Below are 17238 nucleotides of genomic sequence, written 5' to 3'. Positions count from 1 at the left end.
GCACCGCGGGATGAAGTGATTCCTCAAGCGTGTCTGTTTTCCATCAATTTTCAAAAACACGACAGCGTTTAAGATAGCGGTCAGTCAAGATACTGTGAGTAATAAGTCATTTACTTCTCTCTTATTAATATATAAAGAAGCATCAGTCCAGTGGATGAAGCCAGTTGAGCACTTTTAATCAGGAACTAAAACAGCAACAGCTTAACTTTAAGAAAGATGAAAGGTAAACACCCCAGATGGGACTTGAACCCACAATACCTGGCTTAAAAGGCCAGTGCCTTATCCATTAGGCCACTGGGGCTGTAAATTTGCTCTGTGCCGTGGTTTTTTCTTTCCAAAGCAAGCAAACATTCACATGTGATGAGTGAGCGAGAAAGGTTTGTGTTGTACCGTTTGCTTTCCAAATCGGATAAAATCTTAACCGCATGCTTGTTTTTTTAAGAAAAGACTAGGTTCCCTTGTATTGTCGTTCTAATTGCACACTAACAGGACATTTCTAATGCAGATGAAGGAAATCTTAATGGAGTGACAAAACCCTTTAAAAACTGAATACCTCTTAATATGTATTGGGACAAGTATCCAGTGAAGAACCTAGTCGAGCACTTTTAATCTTGAACTAAAACATGCTAATGGCTTTACTTTAAACCCTTGGTGACATCTCACATACAATTATGTTGCTGCTGCCAAGGGATTAGCGCATCGTCACATAACAGTACGTAACAGTGATGGAGCCGGCTCAGAAGCTGGGACAAGTACCCAGTGAAGAAGCCAGAAGAGCACTTATAATCTGGAACCATAACATGCCAATGGCTTTACTTTGAGACAGAGGAAAGGCAAACAATACAGATGGGCGTTAAAGCCACAATCCCTGGCTTAGGAGGCCAGTGCCTTATCCATTAGGCAACTGGGACTTGACTTTTTCTATAAGTGGTTGTTTTTCCAAAGCAATCAAACATTCACTTGTGACTGAGTGATCGAGAATGGTTTGTGTTCTACCGTTTGCTTTCTAGATCTGACAAAATCTTAACCACGTGCTTGCTTTTTGTAGACAAGGGAAAGAGGGTCCCTTGTCTTTTCATTATGATCACACACTTACAGGACTCTGCTAATAAAGATGAAGGAAAGCTTATTGGAGGGCCAAAACCTTTAAAAATACCTCTTAATATATATTGGGACAAGTATCCAGTAAAGAAGCAAGTTGAGCACTTTTAATCTGGAACTAAAACATGCCAATGGCTTTTATTTAAGAAAGAGAAAAGGCAAACACCACAGATGGGACTCACCCTTAAAAACGGTATACCTCTTCCATGTATCCCCTTCAATTATGTTTATAGATCATGGGCCATGAGTAAGTTTGCTATTCCACTGGAGGTCTAAATAAAGCACAAGAAGGCAAGAAAGGAGTGCTCCAGGTGAGGCTCGAACTCACAACCTCAGCATTGCTCAATAGTTACTGCTTTATAAGTACCGTGCGCTGACCGATTGCGCCACTGGAGCTCTTACTGATGTCTGCACGCGTGTCCGTTTTCCACCGTGTGCTGACCGATTGCACCGCGGGATGAAGTGATTCCTCAAGCGTGTCTGTTTTCCATCAATTTTCAAAAACACGACAGCGTTTAAGATAGCGGTCAGTCAAGATACTGTGAGTAATAAGTCATTTACTTCTCTCTTATTAATATATAAAGAAGCATCAGTCCAGTGGATGAAGCCAGTTGAGCACTTTTAATCAGGAACTAAAACAGCAACAGCTTAACTTTAAGAAAGATGAAAGGTAAACACCCCAGATGGGACTTGAACCCACAATACCTGGCTTAGGAGGCCAGTGCCTTATCCATTAGGCCACTGGGGCTGTAAACTTGCTCTGCGCCGTGGTTTTTTCTTTCCAAAGCAAGCAAACATTTACATGTGATGAGTGAGCGAGAAAGGTTTGTGTTGTACCGTTTGCTTTCCAAATCGGATAAAATCTTAACCGCATGCTTGTTTTTTTAAGAAAAGACTAGGTTCCCTTGTATTGTCGTTCTAATTGCACACTAATAGGACATTTCTAATGCAGATGAAGGAAATCTTAATGGAGTGACAAAACCCTTTAAAAACTGAATACCTCTTAATATGTATTGGGACAAGTATCCAGTGAAGAACCTAGTCGAGCACTTTTAATCTTGAACTAAAACATGCTAATGGCTTTACTTTAAACCCTTGGTGACATCTCACATACAATTATGTTGCTGCTGCCAAGGGATTAGCGCATCGTCACATAACAGTACGTAACAGTGATGGAGCCGGCTCAGAAGCTGGGACAAGTACCCAGTGAAGAAGCCAGAAGAGCACTTATAATCTGGAACCATAACATGCCAATGGCTTTACTTTGAGACAGAGGAAAGGCAAACAATACAGATGGGCGTTAAAGCCACAATCCCTGGCTTAGGAGGCCAGTGCCTTATCCATTAGGCAACTGGGACTTGACTTTTTCTATAAGTGGTTGTTTTTCCAAAGCAATCAAACATTCACTTGTGACTGAGTGATCGAGAATGGTTTGTGTTCTACCGTTTGCTTTCTAGATCTGACAAAATCTTAATCACGTGCTTGCTTTTTGTAGACAAGGGAAAGAGGGTCCCTTGTCTTTTCATTATGATCACACACTTACAGGACTCTGCTAATAAAGATGAAGGAAAGCTTATTGGAGGGCCAAAACCTTTAAAAATACCTCTTAATATATATTGGGACAAGTATCCAGTAAAGAAGCAAGTTGAGCACTTTTAATCTGGAACTAAAACATGCCAATGGCTTTTATTTAAGAAAGAGAAAAGGCAAACACCACAGATGGGACTCACCCTTAAAAACGGTATACCTCTTCCATGTATCCCCTTCAATTATGTTTATAGATCATGGGCCATGAGTAAGTTTGCTATTCCACTGGAGGTCTAAATAAAGCACAAGAAGGCAAGAAAGGAGTGCTCCAGGTGAGGCTCGAACTCACAACCTCGGCATTGCTCAACAGTTACTGCTTTATAAGTACCGTGTGCTGACCGATTGCGCCACTGGAGCTCTTACTGATGTCTGCACGCGTGTCCGTTTTCCACCGTGTGCTGACCGATTGCACCGTGGGATGAAGTGATTCCTCAAGCGTGTCTGTTTTCCATCAATTTTCAAAAACACGACAGCGTTTAAGATAGCGGTCAGTCAAGATACTATGAGTAATAAGTCATTTACTTCTCTCTTATTAATATATAAAGAAGCATCAGTCCAGTGGATAAAGCCAGTTGAGCACTTTTAATCAGGAACTAAAACAGCAACAGCTTAACTTTAAGAAAGATGAAAGGTAAACACCCCAGATGGGACTTGAACCCACAATCCCTGGCTTAGGAGGCCAGTGCCTTATCCATTAGGCCACTGGGGCTGTAAATTTGCTCTGTGCCGTGGTTTTTTCTTTCCAAAGCAAGCAAACATTCACATGTGATGAGTGAGCGAGAAAGGTTTGTGTTGTACCGTTTGCTTTCCAAATCGGATAAAATCTTAACCGCATGCTTGTTTTTTTAAGAAAAGACTAGGTTCCCTTGTATTGTCGTTCTAATTGCACACTAACAGGACATTTCTAATGCAGATGAAGGAAATCTTAATGGAGTGACAAAACCCTTTAAAAACTGAATACCTCTTAATATGTATTGGGACAAGTATCCAGTGAAGAACCTAGTCGAGCACTTTTAATCTTGAACTAAAACATGCTAATGGCTTTACTTTAAACCCTTGGTGACATCTCACATACAATTATGTTGCTGCTGCCAAGGGATTAGCGCATCGTCACATAACAGTACGTAACAGTGATGGAGCCGGCTCAGAAGCTGGGACAAGTACCCAGTGAAGAAGCCAGAAGAGCACTTATAATCTGGAACCATAACATGCCAATGGCTTTACTTTGAGACAGAGGAAAGGCAAACAATACAGATGGGCGTTAAAGCCACAATCCCTGGCTTAGGAGGCCAGTGCCTTATCCATTAGGCACCTGGGACTTGACTTTTTCTATAAGTGGTTTTTCCAAAGCAATCAAACATTCACTTGTGACTGAGTGATCGAGAATGGTTTGTGTTCTACCGTTTGCTTTCTAGATCTGACAAAATCTTAACCACGTGCTTGCTTTTTGTAGACAAGGGAAAGAGGGTCCCTTGTCTTTTCATTATGATCACACACTTACAGGACTCTGCTAATAAAGATGAAGGAAAGCTTATTGGAGGGCCAAAACCTTTAAAAATACCTCTTAATATATATTGGGACAAGTATCCAGTAAAGAAGCAAGTTGAGCACTTTTAATCTGGAACTAAAACATGCCAATGGCTTTTATTTAAGAAAGAGAAAAGGCAAACACCACAGATGGGACTCACCCTTAAAAACGGTATACCTCTTCCATGTATCCCCTTCAATTATGTTTATAGATCATGGGCCATGAGTAAGTTTGCTATTCCACTGGAGGTCTAAATAAAACACAAGAAGGCAAGAAAGGAGTGCTCCAGGTGAGGCTCGAACTCACAACCTCAGCATTTCTCAACAGTTACTGCTTTATAAGTACCGTGCGCTGACCGATTGCGCCACTGGAGCTCTTACTGACGTCTGCACGCGTGTCCGTTTTCCACCGTGTGCTGACCGATTGCACCGCGGGATGAAGTGATTCCTCAAGCGTGTCTGTTTTCCATCAATTTTCAAAAACACGACAGCGTTTAAGATAGCGGTCAGTCAAGATACTGTGAGTAATAAGTCATTTACTTCTCTCTTATTAATATATAAAGAAGCATCAGTCCAGTGGATGAAGCCAGTTGAGCACTTTTAATCAGGAACTAAAACAGCAACAACTTAACTTTAAGAAAGGTAAACACCCCAGATGGGACTTGAACCCACAATCCCTGGCTTAGGAGGCCAGTGCCTTATCCATTAGGCCACTGGGGCTGTAAATTTCTTCTGCGCCGTGGTTGTTTCTTTCCAAAGCAAGCAAACATTCACATGTGACGAGTGAGCGAGAAAGGTTTGTGTTGTACCGTTTGCTTTCCAAATCGGATAAAATCTTAACCGCATGCTTGTTTTTTTAAGAAAAGACTAGGTTCCCTTGTATTGTCGTTCTAATTGCACACTAACAGGACATTTCTAATGCAGATGAAGGAAATCTTAATGGAGTGACAAAACCCTTTAAAAACTGAATACCTCTTAATATGTATTGGGACAAGTATCCAGTGAAGAACCTAGTCGAGCACTTTTAATCTTGAACTAAAACATGCTAATGGCTTTACTTTAAACCCTTGGTGACATCTCACATACAATTATGTTGCTGCTGCCAAGGGATTAGCGCATCGTCACATAACAGTACGTAACAGTGATGGAGCCGGCTCAGAAGCTGGGACAAGTACCCAGTGAAGAAGCCACAAGAGCACTTATAATCTGGAACCATAACATGCCAATGGCTTTACTTTGAGACAGAGGAAAGGCAAACAATACAGATGGGTGTTAAAGCCACAATCCCTGGCTTAGGAGGCCAGTGCCTTATCCATTAGGCAACTGGGACTTGACTTTTTCTATAAGTGGTTGTTTTTCCAAAGCAATCAAACATTCACTTGTGACTGAGTGATCGAGAATGGTTTGTGTTCTACCGTTTGCTTTCTAGATCTGACAAAATCTTAACCACGTGCTTGCTTTTTGTAGACAAGGGAAAGAGGGTCCCTTGTCTTTTCATTATGATCACACACTTACAGGACTCTGCTAATAAAGATGAAGGAAAGCTTATTGGAGGGCCAAAACCTTTAAAAATACCTCTTAATATATATTGGGACAAGTATCCAGTAAAGAAGCAAGTTGAGCACATTTAATCTGGAACTAAAACATGCCAATGGCTTTTATTTAAGAAAGAGAAAAGGCAAACACCACAGATGGGACTCACCTTTAAAAACGGTATACCTCTTCCATGTATCCCCTTCAATTATGTTTATAGATCATGGGCCATGAGTAAGTTTGCTATTCCACTGGAGGTCTAAATAAAGCACAAGAAGGCAAGAAAGGAGTGCTCCAGGTGAGGCTCGAACTCACAACCTCGGCATTGCTCAACAGTTACTGCTTTATAAGTACCATGCGCTGACCGATTGCGCCACTGGAGCTCTTACTGATGTCTGCACGTGTGTCCGTTTTCCACCGTGTGCTGACCGATTGCACCGCGGGATGAAGTGATTCCTCAAGCGTGTCTGTTTTCCATCAATTTTCAAAAACACGACAGCGTTTAAGATAGCGGTCAGTCAAGATACTGTGAGTAATAAGTCATTTACTTCTCTCTTATTAATATATAAAGAAGCATCAGTCCAGTGGATGAAGCCAGTTGAGCACTTTTAATCAGGAACTAAAACAGCAACAGCTTAACTTTAAGAAAGATGAAAGGTGAAAGGTGAAAGGTAAACACCCCAGATGGGACTTGAACCCACAATCCCTGGCTTAGGAGGCCAGTGCCTTATCCATTAGGCCACTGGGGCTGTAAACTTGCTCTGCGCCGTGGTTTTTTCTTTCCAAAGCAAGCAAACATTCACATGTGATGAGTGAGCGAGAAAGGTTTGTGTTGTACCGTTTGCTTTCCAAATCGGATAAAATCTTAACCGCATGCTTGTTTTTTTAAGAAAAGACTAGGTTCCCTTGTATTGTCGTTCTAATTGCACACTAACAGGACATTTCTAATGCAGATGAAGGAAATCTTAATGGAGTGACAAAACCCTTTAAAAACTGAATACCTCTTAATATGTATTGGGACAAGTATCCAGTGAAGAACCTAGTCGAGCACTTTTAATCTTGAACTAAAACATGCTAATGGCTTTACTTTAAACCCTTGGTGACATCTCACATACAATTATGTTTCTGCTGCCAAGGGATTAGCGCATCGTCACATAACAGTACGTAACAGTGATGGAGCCGGCTCAGAAGCTGGGACAAGTACCCAGTGAAGAAGCCAGAAGAGCACTTATAATCTGGAACCATAACATGCCAATGGCTTTACTTTGAGACAGAGGAAAGGCAAACAATACAGATGGGCGTTAAAGCCACAATCCCTGGCTTAGGAGGCCAGTGCCTTATCCATTAGGCAACTGGGACTTGACTTTTTCTATAAGTGGTTGTTTTTCCAAAGCAATCAAACATTCACTTGTGACTGAGTGATCGAGAATGGTTTGTGTTCTACCGTTTGCTTTCTAGATCTGACAAAATCTTAACCACGTGCTTGCTTTTTGTAGACAAGGGAAAGAGGGTCCCTTGTCTTTTCATTATGATCACACACTTACAGGACTCTGCTAATAAAGATGAAGGAAAGCTTATTGGAGGGCCAAAACCTTTAAAAATACCTCTTAATATATATTGGGACAAGTATCCAGTAAAGAAGCAAGTTGAGCACTTTTAATCTGGAACTAAAACATGCCAATGGCTTTTATTTAAGAAAGAGAAAAGGCAAACACCACAGATGGGACTCACCCTTAAAAACGGTATACCTCTTCCATGTATCCCCTTCAATTATGTTTATAGATCATGGGCCATGAGTAAGTTTGCTATTCCACTGGAGGTCTAAATAAAGCACAAGAAGGCAAGAAAGGAATGCTCCAGGTGAGGCTCGAACTCACAACCTCGGCATTGCATTGCTCAACAGTTACTGCTTTAAATCTACCGTGCGCTGACCGATTGCACCACTGGAGCTCTTACTGAGGTCTGCACGTGTGTCCGTTTTCCACCGTGTGCTGACCGATTGCACCGCGGGATGAAGTGATTCCTCAAGCGTGTCTGTTTTCCATCAATTTTCAAAAACACGACAGCGTTTAAGATAGCGGTCAGTCAAGATTCTGTGAGTAATAAGTCATTTACTTCTCTCTTATTAATATATAAAGAAGCATCAGTCCAGTGGATGAAGCCAGTTGAGCACTTTTAATCAGGAACTAAAACAGCAACAGCTTAACTTTAAGAAAGATGAAAGGTAAACACCCCAGATGGGACTTGAACCCACAATCCCTGGCTTAGGAGGCCAGTGCCTTATCCATTAGGCCACTGGGGCTATAAACTTGTTCTGCACCGTGGTTTTTTCTTTCCAAAGCAAGCAAACATTCACATGTGATGAGTGAGCGAGAAAGGTTTGTGTTGTACCGTTTGCTTTCCAAATCGGATAAAATCTTAACCGCATGCTTGTTTTTTTAAGAAAAGACTAGGTTCCCTTGTATTGTCGTTCTAATTGCACACTAACAGGACATTTCTAATGCAGATGAAGGAAATCTTAATGGAGTGACAAAACCCTTTAAAAACTGAATACCTCTTAATATGTATTGGGACAAGTATCCAGTGAAGAACCTAGTCGAGCACTTTTAATCTTGAATTAAAACATGCTAATGGCTTTACTTTAAACCCTTGGCGACATCTCATATACAGTTATGTTGCTGCTGCCAAGGGATTAGCGCATCGTCACATAACAGTACGTAACAGTGATGGAGCCGGCCCAGAAGCTGGGACAAGTACCCAGTGAAGAAGCCAGAAGAGCACTTATAATCTGGAACCATAACATGCCAATGGCTTTACTTTGAGACAGAGGAAAGGCAAACAACACAGATGGGCGTTAAAGCCACAATCCCTGGCTTAGGAGGCCAGTGCCTTATCCATTAGGCAACTGGGACTTGACTTTTTCTATAAGTAGTTGTTTTTCCAAAGCAATCAAACATTCACTTGTGACTGAGTGATCGAGAATGGTTTGTGTTCTACCGTTTGCTTTCTAGATCTGACAAAATCTTAACCACGTGCTTGCTTTTTGTAGACAAGGGAAAGAGGTTCCCTTGTCTTTTCATTATGATCACACACTTACAGGACTATGCTAATAAAGATGAAGGAAAGCTTATTGGAGGGCCAAAACCTTTAAAAATACCTCTTAATATATATTGGGACAAGTATCCAGTAAAGAAGCAAGTTGAGCACTTTTAATCTGGAACTAAAACATGCCAATGGCTTTTATTTAAGAAAGAGAAAAGGCAAACACCACAGATGGGACTCACCCTTAAAAACGGTATACCTCTTCCATGTATCCCCTTCAATTATGTTTATAGATCATGGGCCATGAGTAAGTTTGCTATTCCACTGGAGGTCTAAATAAAGCACAAGAAGGGAGTGCTCCAGGTGAGGCTCGAACTCAAACTCGGCATTGCTCAACAGTTACTGCTTTATAAGTACCGTGCGCTGACCGATTGCGCCACTGGAGCTCTTACTGATGTCTGCACGCGTGTCCGTTTTCCACCGTGTGCTGACCGATTGCACCGCGGGATGAAGTGATTCCTCAAGCGTGTCTGTTTTCCATCAATTTTCAAAAACACGACAGCGTTTAAGATAGCGGTCAGTCAAGATACTGTGAGTAATAAGTCATTTACTTCTCTCTTATTAATATATAAAGAAGCATCAGTCCAGTGGATGAAGCCAGTTGAGCACTTTTAATCAGGAACTAAAACAGCAACAGCTTAACTTTAAGAAAGATGAAAGGTAAACACCCCAGATGGGACTTGAACCCACAATCCCTGGCTTAGGAGGCCAGTGCCTTATCCATTAGGCCACTGGGGCTGTAAACTTGCTCTGCGCCGTGGTTTTTTCTTTCCAAAGCAAGCAAACATTCACATGTGATGAGTGAGCGAGAAAGGTTTGTGTTGTACCGTTTGCTTTCCAAATCGGATAAAATCTTAACCGCATGCTTGTTTTTTTAAGAAAAGACTAGGTTCCCTTGTATTGTCGTTCTAATTGCACACTAACAGGACATTTCTAATGCAGATGAAGGAAATCTTAATGGAGTGACAAAACCCTTTAAAAACTGAATACCTCTTAATATGTATTGGGACAAGTATCCAGTGAAGAACCTAGTCGAGCACTTTTAATCTTGAACTAAAACATGCTAATGGCTTTACTTTAAACCCTTGGTGACATCTCACATACAATTATGTTGCTGCTGCCAAGGGATTAGCGCATCGTCACATAACAGTACGTAACAGTGATGGAGCCGGCCCAGAAGCTGGGACAAGTACCCAGTGAAGAAGCCAGAAGAGCACTTATAATCTGGAACCATAACATGCCAATGGCTTTACTTTGAGACAGAGGAAAGGCAAACAATACAGATGGGCGTTAAAGCCACAATCCCTGGCTTAGGAGGCCAGTGCCTTATCCATTAGGCAACTGGGACTTGACTTTTTCTATAAGTGGTTGTTTTTCCAAAGCAATCAAACATTCACTTGTGACTGAGTGATCGAGAATGGTTTGTGTTCTACCGTTTGCTTTCTAGATCTGACAAAATCTTAACCACGTGCTTGCTTTTTGTAGACAAGGGAAAGAGGGTCCCTTGTCTTTTCATTATGATCACACACTTACAGGACTCTGCTAATAAAGATGAAGGAAAGCTTATTGGAGGGCCAAAACCTTTAAAAATACCTCTTAATATATATTGGGACAAGTATCCTGTAAAGAAGCAAGTTGAGCACTTTTAATCTGGAACTAAAACATGCCAATGGCTTTTATTTAAGAAAGAGAAAAGGCAAACACCACAGATGGGACTCACCCTTAAAAACGGTATACCTCTTCCATGTATCCCCTTCAATTATGTTTATAGATCATGGGCCATGAGTAAGTTTGCTATTCCACTGGAGGTCTAAATAAAGCACAAGAAGGCAAGAAAGGAGTGCTCCAGGTGAGGCTGAGACTCACAACCTCGGCATTGCTCAACAGTTACTGCTTTATAAGTACCGTGCACTGACCGATTGCGCCACTGGAGCTCTTACTGATGTCTGCACGCGTGTCCGTTTTCCACCGTGTGCTGACCGATTGCACCGCGGGATGAAGTGATTCCTCAAGCGTGTCTGTTTTCCATCAATTTTCAAAAACACGACAGCGTTTAAGATAGCGGTCAGTCAAGATACTGTGAGTAATAAGTCATTTACTTCTCTCTTATTAATATATAAAGAAGCATCAGTCCAGTGGATGAAGCCCGTTGAGCACTTTTAATCAGGAACTAAAACAGCAACAGCTTAACTTTAAGAAAGATGAAAGATGAAAGATAAACACCCCAGATGGGACTTGAACCCACAATCCCTGGCTTAGGAGGCCAGTGCCTTATCCATTAGGCCACTGGGGCTGTAAATTTGCTCTGCGCCGTGGTTGTTTCTTTCCAAAGCAAGCAAACATTCACATGTGACGAGTGAGCGAGAAAGGTTTGTGTTGTACCGTTTGCTTTCCAAATCGGATAAAATCTTAACCGCATGCTTGTTTTTTTAAGAAAAGACTAGGTTCCCTTGTATTGTCGTTCTAATTGCACACTAACAGGACATTTCTAATGCAGATGAAGGAAATCTTAATGGAGTGACAAAACCCTTTAAAAACTGAATACCTCTTAATATGTATTGGGACAAGTATCCAGTGAAGAACCTAGTCGAGCACTTTTAATCTTGAATTAAAACATGCTAATGGCTTTACTTTAAACCCTTGGCGACATCTCATATACAGTTATGTTGCTGCTGCCAAGGTATTAGCGCCTCGTCACATAACAGTACGTAACAGTGATGGAGCCGGCTCAGAAGCTGGGACAAGTACCCAGTGAAGAAGCCAGAAGAGCACTTATAATCTGGAACCATAACATCCCAATGGCTTTACTTTGAGACAGAGGAAAGGCAAACAACACAGATGGGCGTTAAAGCCACAATCCCTGGCTTAGGAGGCCAGTGCCTTATCCATTAGGCAACTGGGACTTGACTTTTTCTATAAGTGGTTGTTTTTCCAAAGCAATCAAACATTCACTTGTGACTGAGTGATCGAGAATGGTTTGTGTTCTACCGTTTGCTTTCTAGATCTGACAAAATCTTAACCACGTGCTTGCTTTTTGTAGACAAGGGAAAGAGGGTCCCTTGTCTTTTCATTATGATCACACACTTACAGGACTCTGCTAATAAGGATGAAGGAAAGCTTATTGGAGGGCCAAAACCTTTAAAAATACCTCTTAATATATATTGGGACAAGTATCCAGTAAAGAAGCAAGTTGAGCACTTTTAATCTGGAACTAAAACATGCCAATGGCTTTTATTTAAGAAAGAGAAAAGGCAAACACCACAGATGGGACTCACCCTTAAAAACGGTATACCTCTTCCATGTATCCCCTTCAATTATGTTTATAGATCATGGGCCATGAGTAAGTTTGCTATTCCACTGGAGGTCTAAATAAAGCACAAGAAGGCAAGAAAGGAGTGCTCCAGGTGAGGCTCGAACTCAACCTCGGCATTGCTCAACAGTTACTGCTTTATAAGTACCGTGCGCTGACCGATTGCGCCACTGGAGCTCTTACTGATGTCTGCACGCGTGTCCGTTTTCCACCGTGTGCTGACCGATTGCACCGCGGGATGAAGTGATTCCTCAAGCGTGTCTGTTTTCCATCAATTTTCAAAAACACGACAGCGTTTAAGATAGCGGTCAGTCAAGATACTGTGAGTAATAAGTCATTTACTTCTCTCTTATTAATATATAAAGAAGCATCAGTCCAGTGGATGAAGCCAGTTGAGCACTTTTAATCAGGAACTAAAATAGTAACAGCTTAACTTTAAGAAAGATGAAAGGTAAACACCCCAGATGGGACTTGAACCCACAATCCCTGGCTTAGGAGGCCAGTGCCTTATCCATTAGGCCACTGGGGCTGTAAACTTGTTCTGCGCCGTGGTTTTTTCTTTCCAAAGCAAGCAAACATTCACATGTGATGAGTGAGCGAGAAAGGTTTGTGTTGTACCGTTTGCTTTCCAAATCGGATAAAATCTTAACCGCATGCTTGTTTTTTTAAGAAAAGACTAGGTTCCCTTGTATTGTCGTTCTAATTGCACACTAACAGGACATTTCTAATGCAGATGAAGGAAATCTTAATGGAGTGACAAAACCCTTTAAAAACTGAATAACTCTTAATATGTATTGGGACAAGTATCCAGTGAAGAACCTAGTCGAGCACTTTTAATCTTGAATTAAAACATGCTAATGGCTTTACTTTAAACCCTTGGCGACATCTCATATACAGTTATGTTGCTGCTGCCAAGGGATTAGCGCATCGTCACATAACAGTACGTAACAGTGATGGAGCCGGCTCAGAAGCTGGGACAAGTACCCAGTGAAGAAGCCAGAAGAGCACTTATAATCTGGAACCATAACATGCCAATGGCTTTACTTTGAGACAGAGGAAAGGCAAACAATACAGATGGGCGTTAAAGCCACAATCCCTGGCTTAGGAGGCCAGTGCCTTATCCATTAGGCAACTGGGACTTGACTTTTTCTATAAGTGGTTGTTTTTCCAAAGCAATCAAACATTCACTTGTGACTGAGTGATCGAGAATGGTTTGTGTTCTACCGTTTGCTTTCTAGATCTGACAAAATCTTAACCACGTGCTTGCTTTTTGTAGACAAGGGAAAGAGGGTCCCTTGTCTTTTCATTATGATCACACACTTACAGGACTCTGCTAATAAAGATGAAGGAAAGCTTATTGGAGGGCCAAAACCTTTAAAAATACCTCTTAATATATATTGGGACAAGTATCCAGTAAAGAAGCAAGTTGAGCACTTTTAATCTGGAACTAAAACATGCCAATGGCTTTTATTTAAGAAAGAGAAAAGGCAAACACCACAGATGGGACTCACCCTTAAAAACGGTATACCTCTTCCATGTATCCCCTTCAATTATGTTTATAGATCATGGGCCATGAGTAAGTTTGCTATTCCACTGGAGGTCTAAATAAAGCACAAGAAGGCAAGAAAGGAGTGCTCCAGGTGAGGCTCGAACTCACAACCTCGGCATTGCTCAACAGTTACTGCTTTATAAGTACCGTGCACTGACCGATTGTGCCACTGGAGTTCTTACTGATGTCTGCACGCGTGTCCGTTTTCCACCGTGTGCTGACCGATTGCACCGCGGGATGAAGTGATTCCTCAAGCGTGTCTGTTTTCCATCAATTTTCAAAAACACGACAGCGTTTAACCCCTTAATGACCGGGCATGTTTGTACCTTAATGACCAAGCCAGATTTGTCAAATCTGGTATGTCTGACTTTATCAGAGAATAACTCTGTGAAAGTTTTGAATATCCAAGTAATTCTGACATTGTTTTTTCGTCGCATGTTGTACTTTATTTTAGTGGTAAAAGTAGACTGATACGATTTGCGGAAATTAATTAAAAAATAGAAAAATGGAAGAAATTTTGTAAAAATTACCATTTTCCCCTATTTTTAACTGCAATATGTCACATATGTACACACATACTGTACAATTTTTTTAATTAAATATATATTTCTATCTCTTTACTCCATTTTGGCAGCACTTTTGAAAAAATAAAATAAATTTTCAGCAATTTAGAGGACTTACAAATTGAATAATAATTTTATAAATTTTGAAGTACATTTTGTTTTCCGGCACCAAGCCAGGTTTTCAGAGGCTCATAGGTCTCAGAGTGATGGAAACTCCCACAAATGACCCCATTTAGAAAACTAGACCCCTTAAGGTATTTACCTAAGGGTATAGTAAGTATTTTGACCCCACAGTTTTTTGCTAAATTTAATACATAGCAGGTGAAAAAAAAAATAATTTCACTTTTTTTCATAAAAGTATCAGTTTGAAGACCAATTTCTTTGTAAAGCGACCATGAGAATGAAGAAACACACCACAAAATCTATCACCCTCTCTCTCCTGTTTTCAAAAATGCCCCCATTGTGACCCTAATGCGCTGCCTGGACACACGGCAGGACCCAAAATGAAGAGAGCACCCGGAGGCTTTCAGGACTCATATTTTGCTTGAAAATGTTTTAGGCCCCACTGTACATTTGGAGAGGCTTTGAGCTGCCAGAACGATAGAAACTCCCCATAAACGACCCCATTTAGAAAACTAGACCCCATAAGGTATTTATTTAGGGGTATAGTAATTATTTTGACCCCACAGTTCTTTGCTAAATTTAATGCATATCAGGTGAAAAAAATAATAATTTCACTTTTTTCATAAAAGTATTTGTTTGAAGACCGATTTCTTTGTAAAGCGACCATGAAAATGAAGAAACACACGCCAAAATCTATCACCCTCTTTCTCCTGTTTTCAAAAATACCCACATTGTGGCCCTAATGCGTTGTTTGGACACACGGCAGGGCCCCAAAGGAAGGGAACACCCGGAGGCTTTCAGGACTCATATTTTGCTTGAAAATGTTTTAGGCCCCAATGTACATTTGGAGAGGCTTTGAGCTGCCAGAATGATAGAAACTCCCCATAAACGACTCCATTTCGAAAACTAGACCCCTTAAGGTATTTATCTAGGGGTATAGTTAGCATTTTGACCTCACAGGTTTTTCGCTAAATATATTGAAATTAGTCTGTAAGAATTAAAATGTACTTTTTTTCTGAAACAACATAGAATTTTTTATTATTTACAAGGAATAACGAAGAAAATGCACCCCAACATTTGTAAAGCAATGTCTCCCGATTACGAAAATACCCAATATGTGGTAATAAACTGCTGTTTGGACCCACAGCAGGGCTCAGAAGGGAAGGAGCGCCATTTGGATTTATGATTTTGCTGGAATGGTTTTCGGTGCCATGTCGCATTTGCAATGCACTGGAGGGACCAAAACAGTGGAAACCCACCAAAAGTGACCCCATTTTGGAAAAACCTTCAAGGAATTTTTCTAGGGGTATAGTGAGCATTTACACCCCACGGGTCTTTTGCAGAGTTTATTAGAATTAGGGCGCGAAAATTAATATCAAAATTTTTTCCACTAAAATGTTGCATTTTCTCATTTTCACAAGGGATAAAGGAGGAAAAAAACAACCATTTTTTTATAAAGCAATTTCTCCCGAGTACGGAAATACCCCACATGTGGTCATACGTTTTTTCATTAGAAATGAATTAACCCTTTCAGGACTGATCCATTTTTTGCTTTCATATTTTAGATTTTCACTCCCCGCTTTCCAAGAGCCATAACTTTTTTATTTTTCCATCAATAGAGTGGTGTGAAGGCTTATTTGTTGCGGGACAATCTGTAGTTTTCATTGGTACCATTTTGGGGTACATGCGATTTTTTTTGATCACTTTTTATTCAATTTTTTTGCAATCCTGAGCAAAAAACAGGAATTCTGACACCGTTTTTTTAGGTTTTTTTTTTGCGGCGCTCACCGTACGCAATAAATGACATTTTTAATTTATTCTGCGGGTTGGTACGATTACGGCGATACCATATGTATATAGGTTTGGTCCTTTTTTTTTGCGTTTGCGCAATAAAATGACTTATTTATAAAAAAAAAAAATTCTGTGTCACCATATTCTGAGAGCCATAATTTTGTAATTTTTTAGTCAAAAAAGCTGTGTAAGGGCTTGTTTTTTGCGGGACGGATAGAAGTTTTTATTGGTACTATTTTCGGGTACATGCGACTTTTTGATCACTTTTTATTCTTTATTTAGGGAGCGGTGGTGACCAAAAAAATTGCGATTCTGTCGTAGTTTTTTATTGATTTTTTTTGGGGTGTTCATCGTGCGGGAAAAATAACATTATAGTTTTATAGTTGGGTTCGTTACGAACGCGGTGATACCAAATATGTGTACTTTTTTAACGTGTTCATTTTTTTTCTATAATAAAAGTCTTATTATAGGAAAAAAAGCATTTAGTGTTTATAGAACTTATAACTTTTATTTTTACACTTTTTTTAAAACATTTTTATTACTTTTTTTTACTTTTTTAACTTGTCCCACTAGGGGACACTTAGTCTTGCAGCTTTGATCGCTGCTAGAGTACATTACACTACACACGTAGTGTAATGTACTCTAACTGTCATTGTGACGTGACTGTCACACTGACAGGAAGCAGAGGAGGAACGGCCGGAGGCTGTTCCTCCGAGGCTTCCGTGCATGGCAACCCGGAGGTCATTATCTGACCTCCGATTGCCGTGACAAGCATCGGTAGCCCCCACGATCACTTCGTGGGGGCTGCTGATGTGCTTCAAACCACTTAAATGCGGCGACGGCAATCCGTCGCCGCACTTAAGGGGTTAACTGCCGAAATCAGCGGCGATGGTCCGCTGTCCGGCAAGACTGATGTCTCAGCTGTCGGGGACAACTGTCAGCGCGGGTCTGTCACTCTGTGCTTACACAGAGTGACAGTTTGAAATGCGGACGAAAATGTACGTCATGGTGCGGGAACTAGCAGCCGACCATGACGTACATTTTCGTCCTTG

At 40.9% G+C, this 17238-nt stretch overlaps 15 non-coding genes across 15 annotated transcripts; all 15 read right to left on the bottom strand.

The window, feature by feature from the left end:
- Window positions 1-1404: 1404 nt before the first annotated feature.
- On the bottom strand, window positions 1405-1497 carry TRNAI-UAU (transfer RNA isoleucine (anticodon UAU)). The gene is given in 2 exon segments: window positions 1405-1440; window positions 1460-1497. It is a non-coding gene; the product is annotated as a tRNA-Ile (tRNA).
- A 279-nt stretch (window positions 1498-1776) lies between these two features.
- On the bottom strand, window positions 1777-1849 carry TRNAR-CCU (transfer RNA arginine (anticodon CCU)). Its single transcript has one exon. It is a non-coding gene; the product is annotated as a tRNA-Arg (tRNA).
- A 1103-nt stretch (window positions 1850-2952) lies between these two features.
- TRNAI-UAU (transfer RNA isoleucine (anticodon UAU)) lies at window positions 2953-3045 on the bottom strand. The gene is given in 2 exon segments: window positions 2953-2988; window positions 3008-3045. It is a non-coding gene; the product is annotated as a tRNA-Ile (tRNA).
- A 279-nt stretch (window positions 3046-3324) lies between these two features.
- TRNAR-CCU (transfer RNA arginine (anticodon CCU)) lies at window positions 3325-3397 on the bottom strand. Its single transcript has one exon. It is a non-coding gene; the product is annotated as a tRNA-Arg (tRNA).
- Window positions 3398-4497: 1100 nt separating this feature from the next.
- Window positions 4498-4590, bottom strand: TRNAI-UAU (transfer RNA isoleucine (anticodon UAU)). The gene is given in 2 exon segments: window positions 4498-4533; window positions 4553-4590. It is a non-coding gene; the product is annotated as a tRNA-Ile (tRNA).
- Window positions 4591-4862: 272 nt separating this feature from the next.
- TRNAR-CCU (transfer RNA arginine (anticodon CCU)) lies at window positions 4863-4935 on the bottom strand. Its single transcript has one exon. It is a non-coding gene; the product is annotated as a tRNA-Arg (tRNA).
- Window positions 4936-6038: 1103 nt separating this feature from the next.
- Window positions 6039-6131, bottom strand: TRNAI-UAU (transfer RNA isoleucine (anticodon UAU)). The gene is given in 2 exon segments: window positions 6039-6074; window positions 6094-6131. It is a non-coding gene; the product is annotated as a tRNA-Ile (tRNA).
- A 293-nt stretch (window positions 6132-6424) lies between these two features.
- TRNAR-CCU (transfer RNA arginine (anticodon CCU)) lies at window positions 6425-6497 on the bottom strand. The gene has a single exon. It is a non-coding gene; the product is annotated as a tRNA-Arg (tRNA).
- A 1480-nt stretch (window positions 6498-7977) lies between these two features.
- TRNAR-CCU (transfer RNA arginine (anticodon CCU)) lies at window positions 7978-8050 on the bottom strand. Its single transcript has one exon. It is a non-coding gene; the product is annotated as a tRNA-Arg (tRNA).
- Window positions 8051-9145: 1095 nt separating this feature from the next.
- Window positions 9146-9236, bottom strand: TRNAI-UAU (transfer RNA isoleucine (anticodon UAU)). Its single transcript is given in 2 exon segments — window positions 9146-9179; window positions 9199-9236. It is a non-coding gene; the product is annotated as a tRNA-Ile (tRNA).
- A 279-nt stretch (window positions 9237-9515) lies between these two features.
- Window positions 9516-9588, bottom strand: TRNAR-CCU (transfer RNA arginine (anticodon CCU)). Its single transcript has one exon. It is a non-coding gene; the product is annotated as a tRNA-Arg (tRNA).
- Window positions 9589-11070: 1482 nt separating this feature from the next.
- On the bottom strand, window positions 11071-11143 carry TRNAR-CCU (transfer RNA arginine (anticodon CCU)). The gene has a single exon. It is a non-coding gene; the product is annotated as a tRNA-Arg (tRNA).
- A 1103-nt stretch (window positions 11144-12246) lies between these two features.
- Window positions 12247-12337, bottom strand: TRNAI-UAU (transfer RNA isoleucine (anticodon UAU)). Its single transcript is given in 2 exon segments — window positions 12247-12280; window positions 12300-12337. It is a non-coding gene; the product is annotated as a tRNA-Ile (tRNA).
- Window positions 12338-12616: 279 nt separating this feature from the next.
- TRNAR-CCU (transfer RNA arginine (anticodon CCU)) lies at window positions 12617-12689 on the bottom strand. The gene has a single exon. It is a non-coding gene; the product is annotated as a tRNA-Arg (tRNA).
- Window positions 12690-13792: 1103 nt separating this feature from the next.
- On the bottom strand, window positions 13793-13885 carry TRNAI-UAU (transfer RNA isoleucine (anticodon UAU)). The gene is given in 2 exon segments: window positions 13793-13828; window positions 13848-13885. It is a non-coding gene; the product is annotated as a tRNA-Ile (tRNA).
- Between the last annotated feature and the right edge of the window lie 3353 nt (window positions 13886-17238).

This window comes from Rhinoderma darwinii, chromosome 3 (assembly GCF_050947455.1).
Source record: "Rhinoderma darwinii isolate aRhiDar2 chromosome 3, aRhiDar2.hap1, whole genome shotgun sequence".
NCBI classification, from domain to species: domain Eukaryota; kingdom Metazoa; phylum Chordata; class Amphibia; order Anura; family Rhinodermatidae; genus Rhinoderma; species Rhinoderma darwinii.
This window is presented reverse-complemented; position numbering and strand designations above follow the sequence as displayed.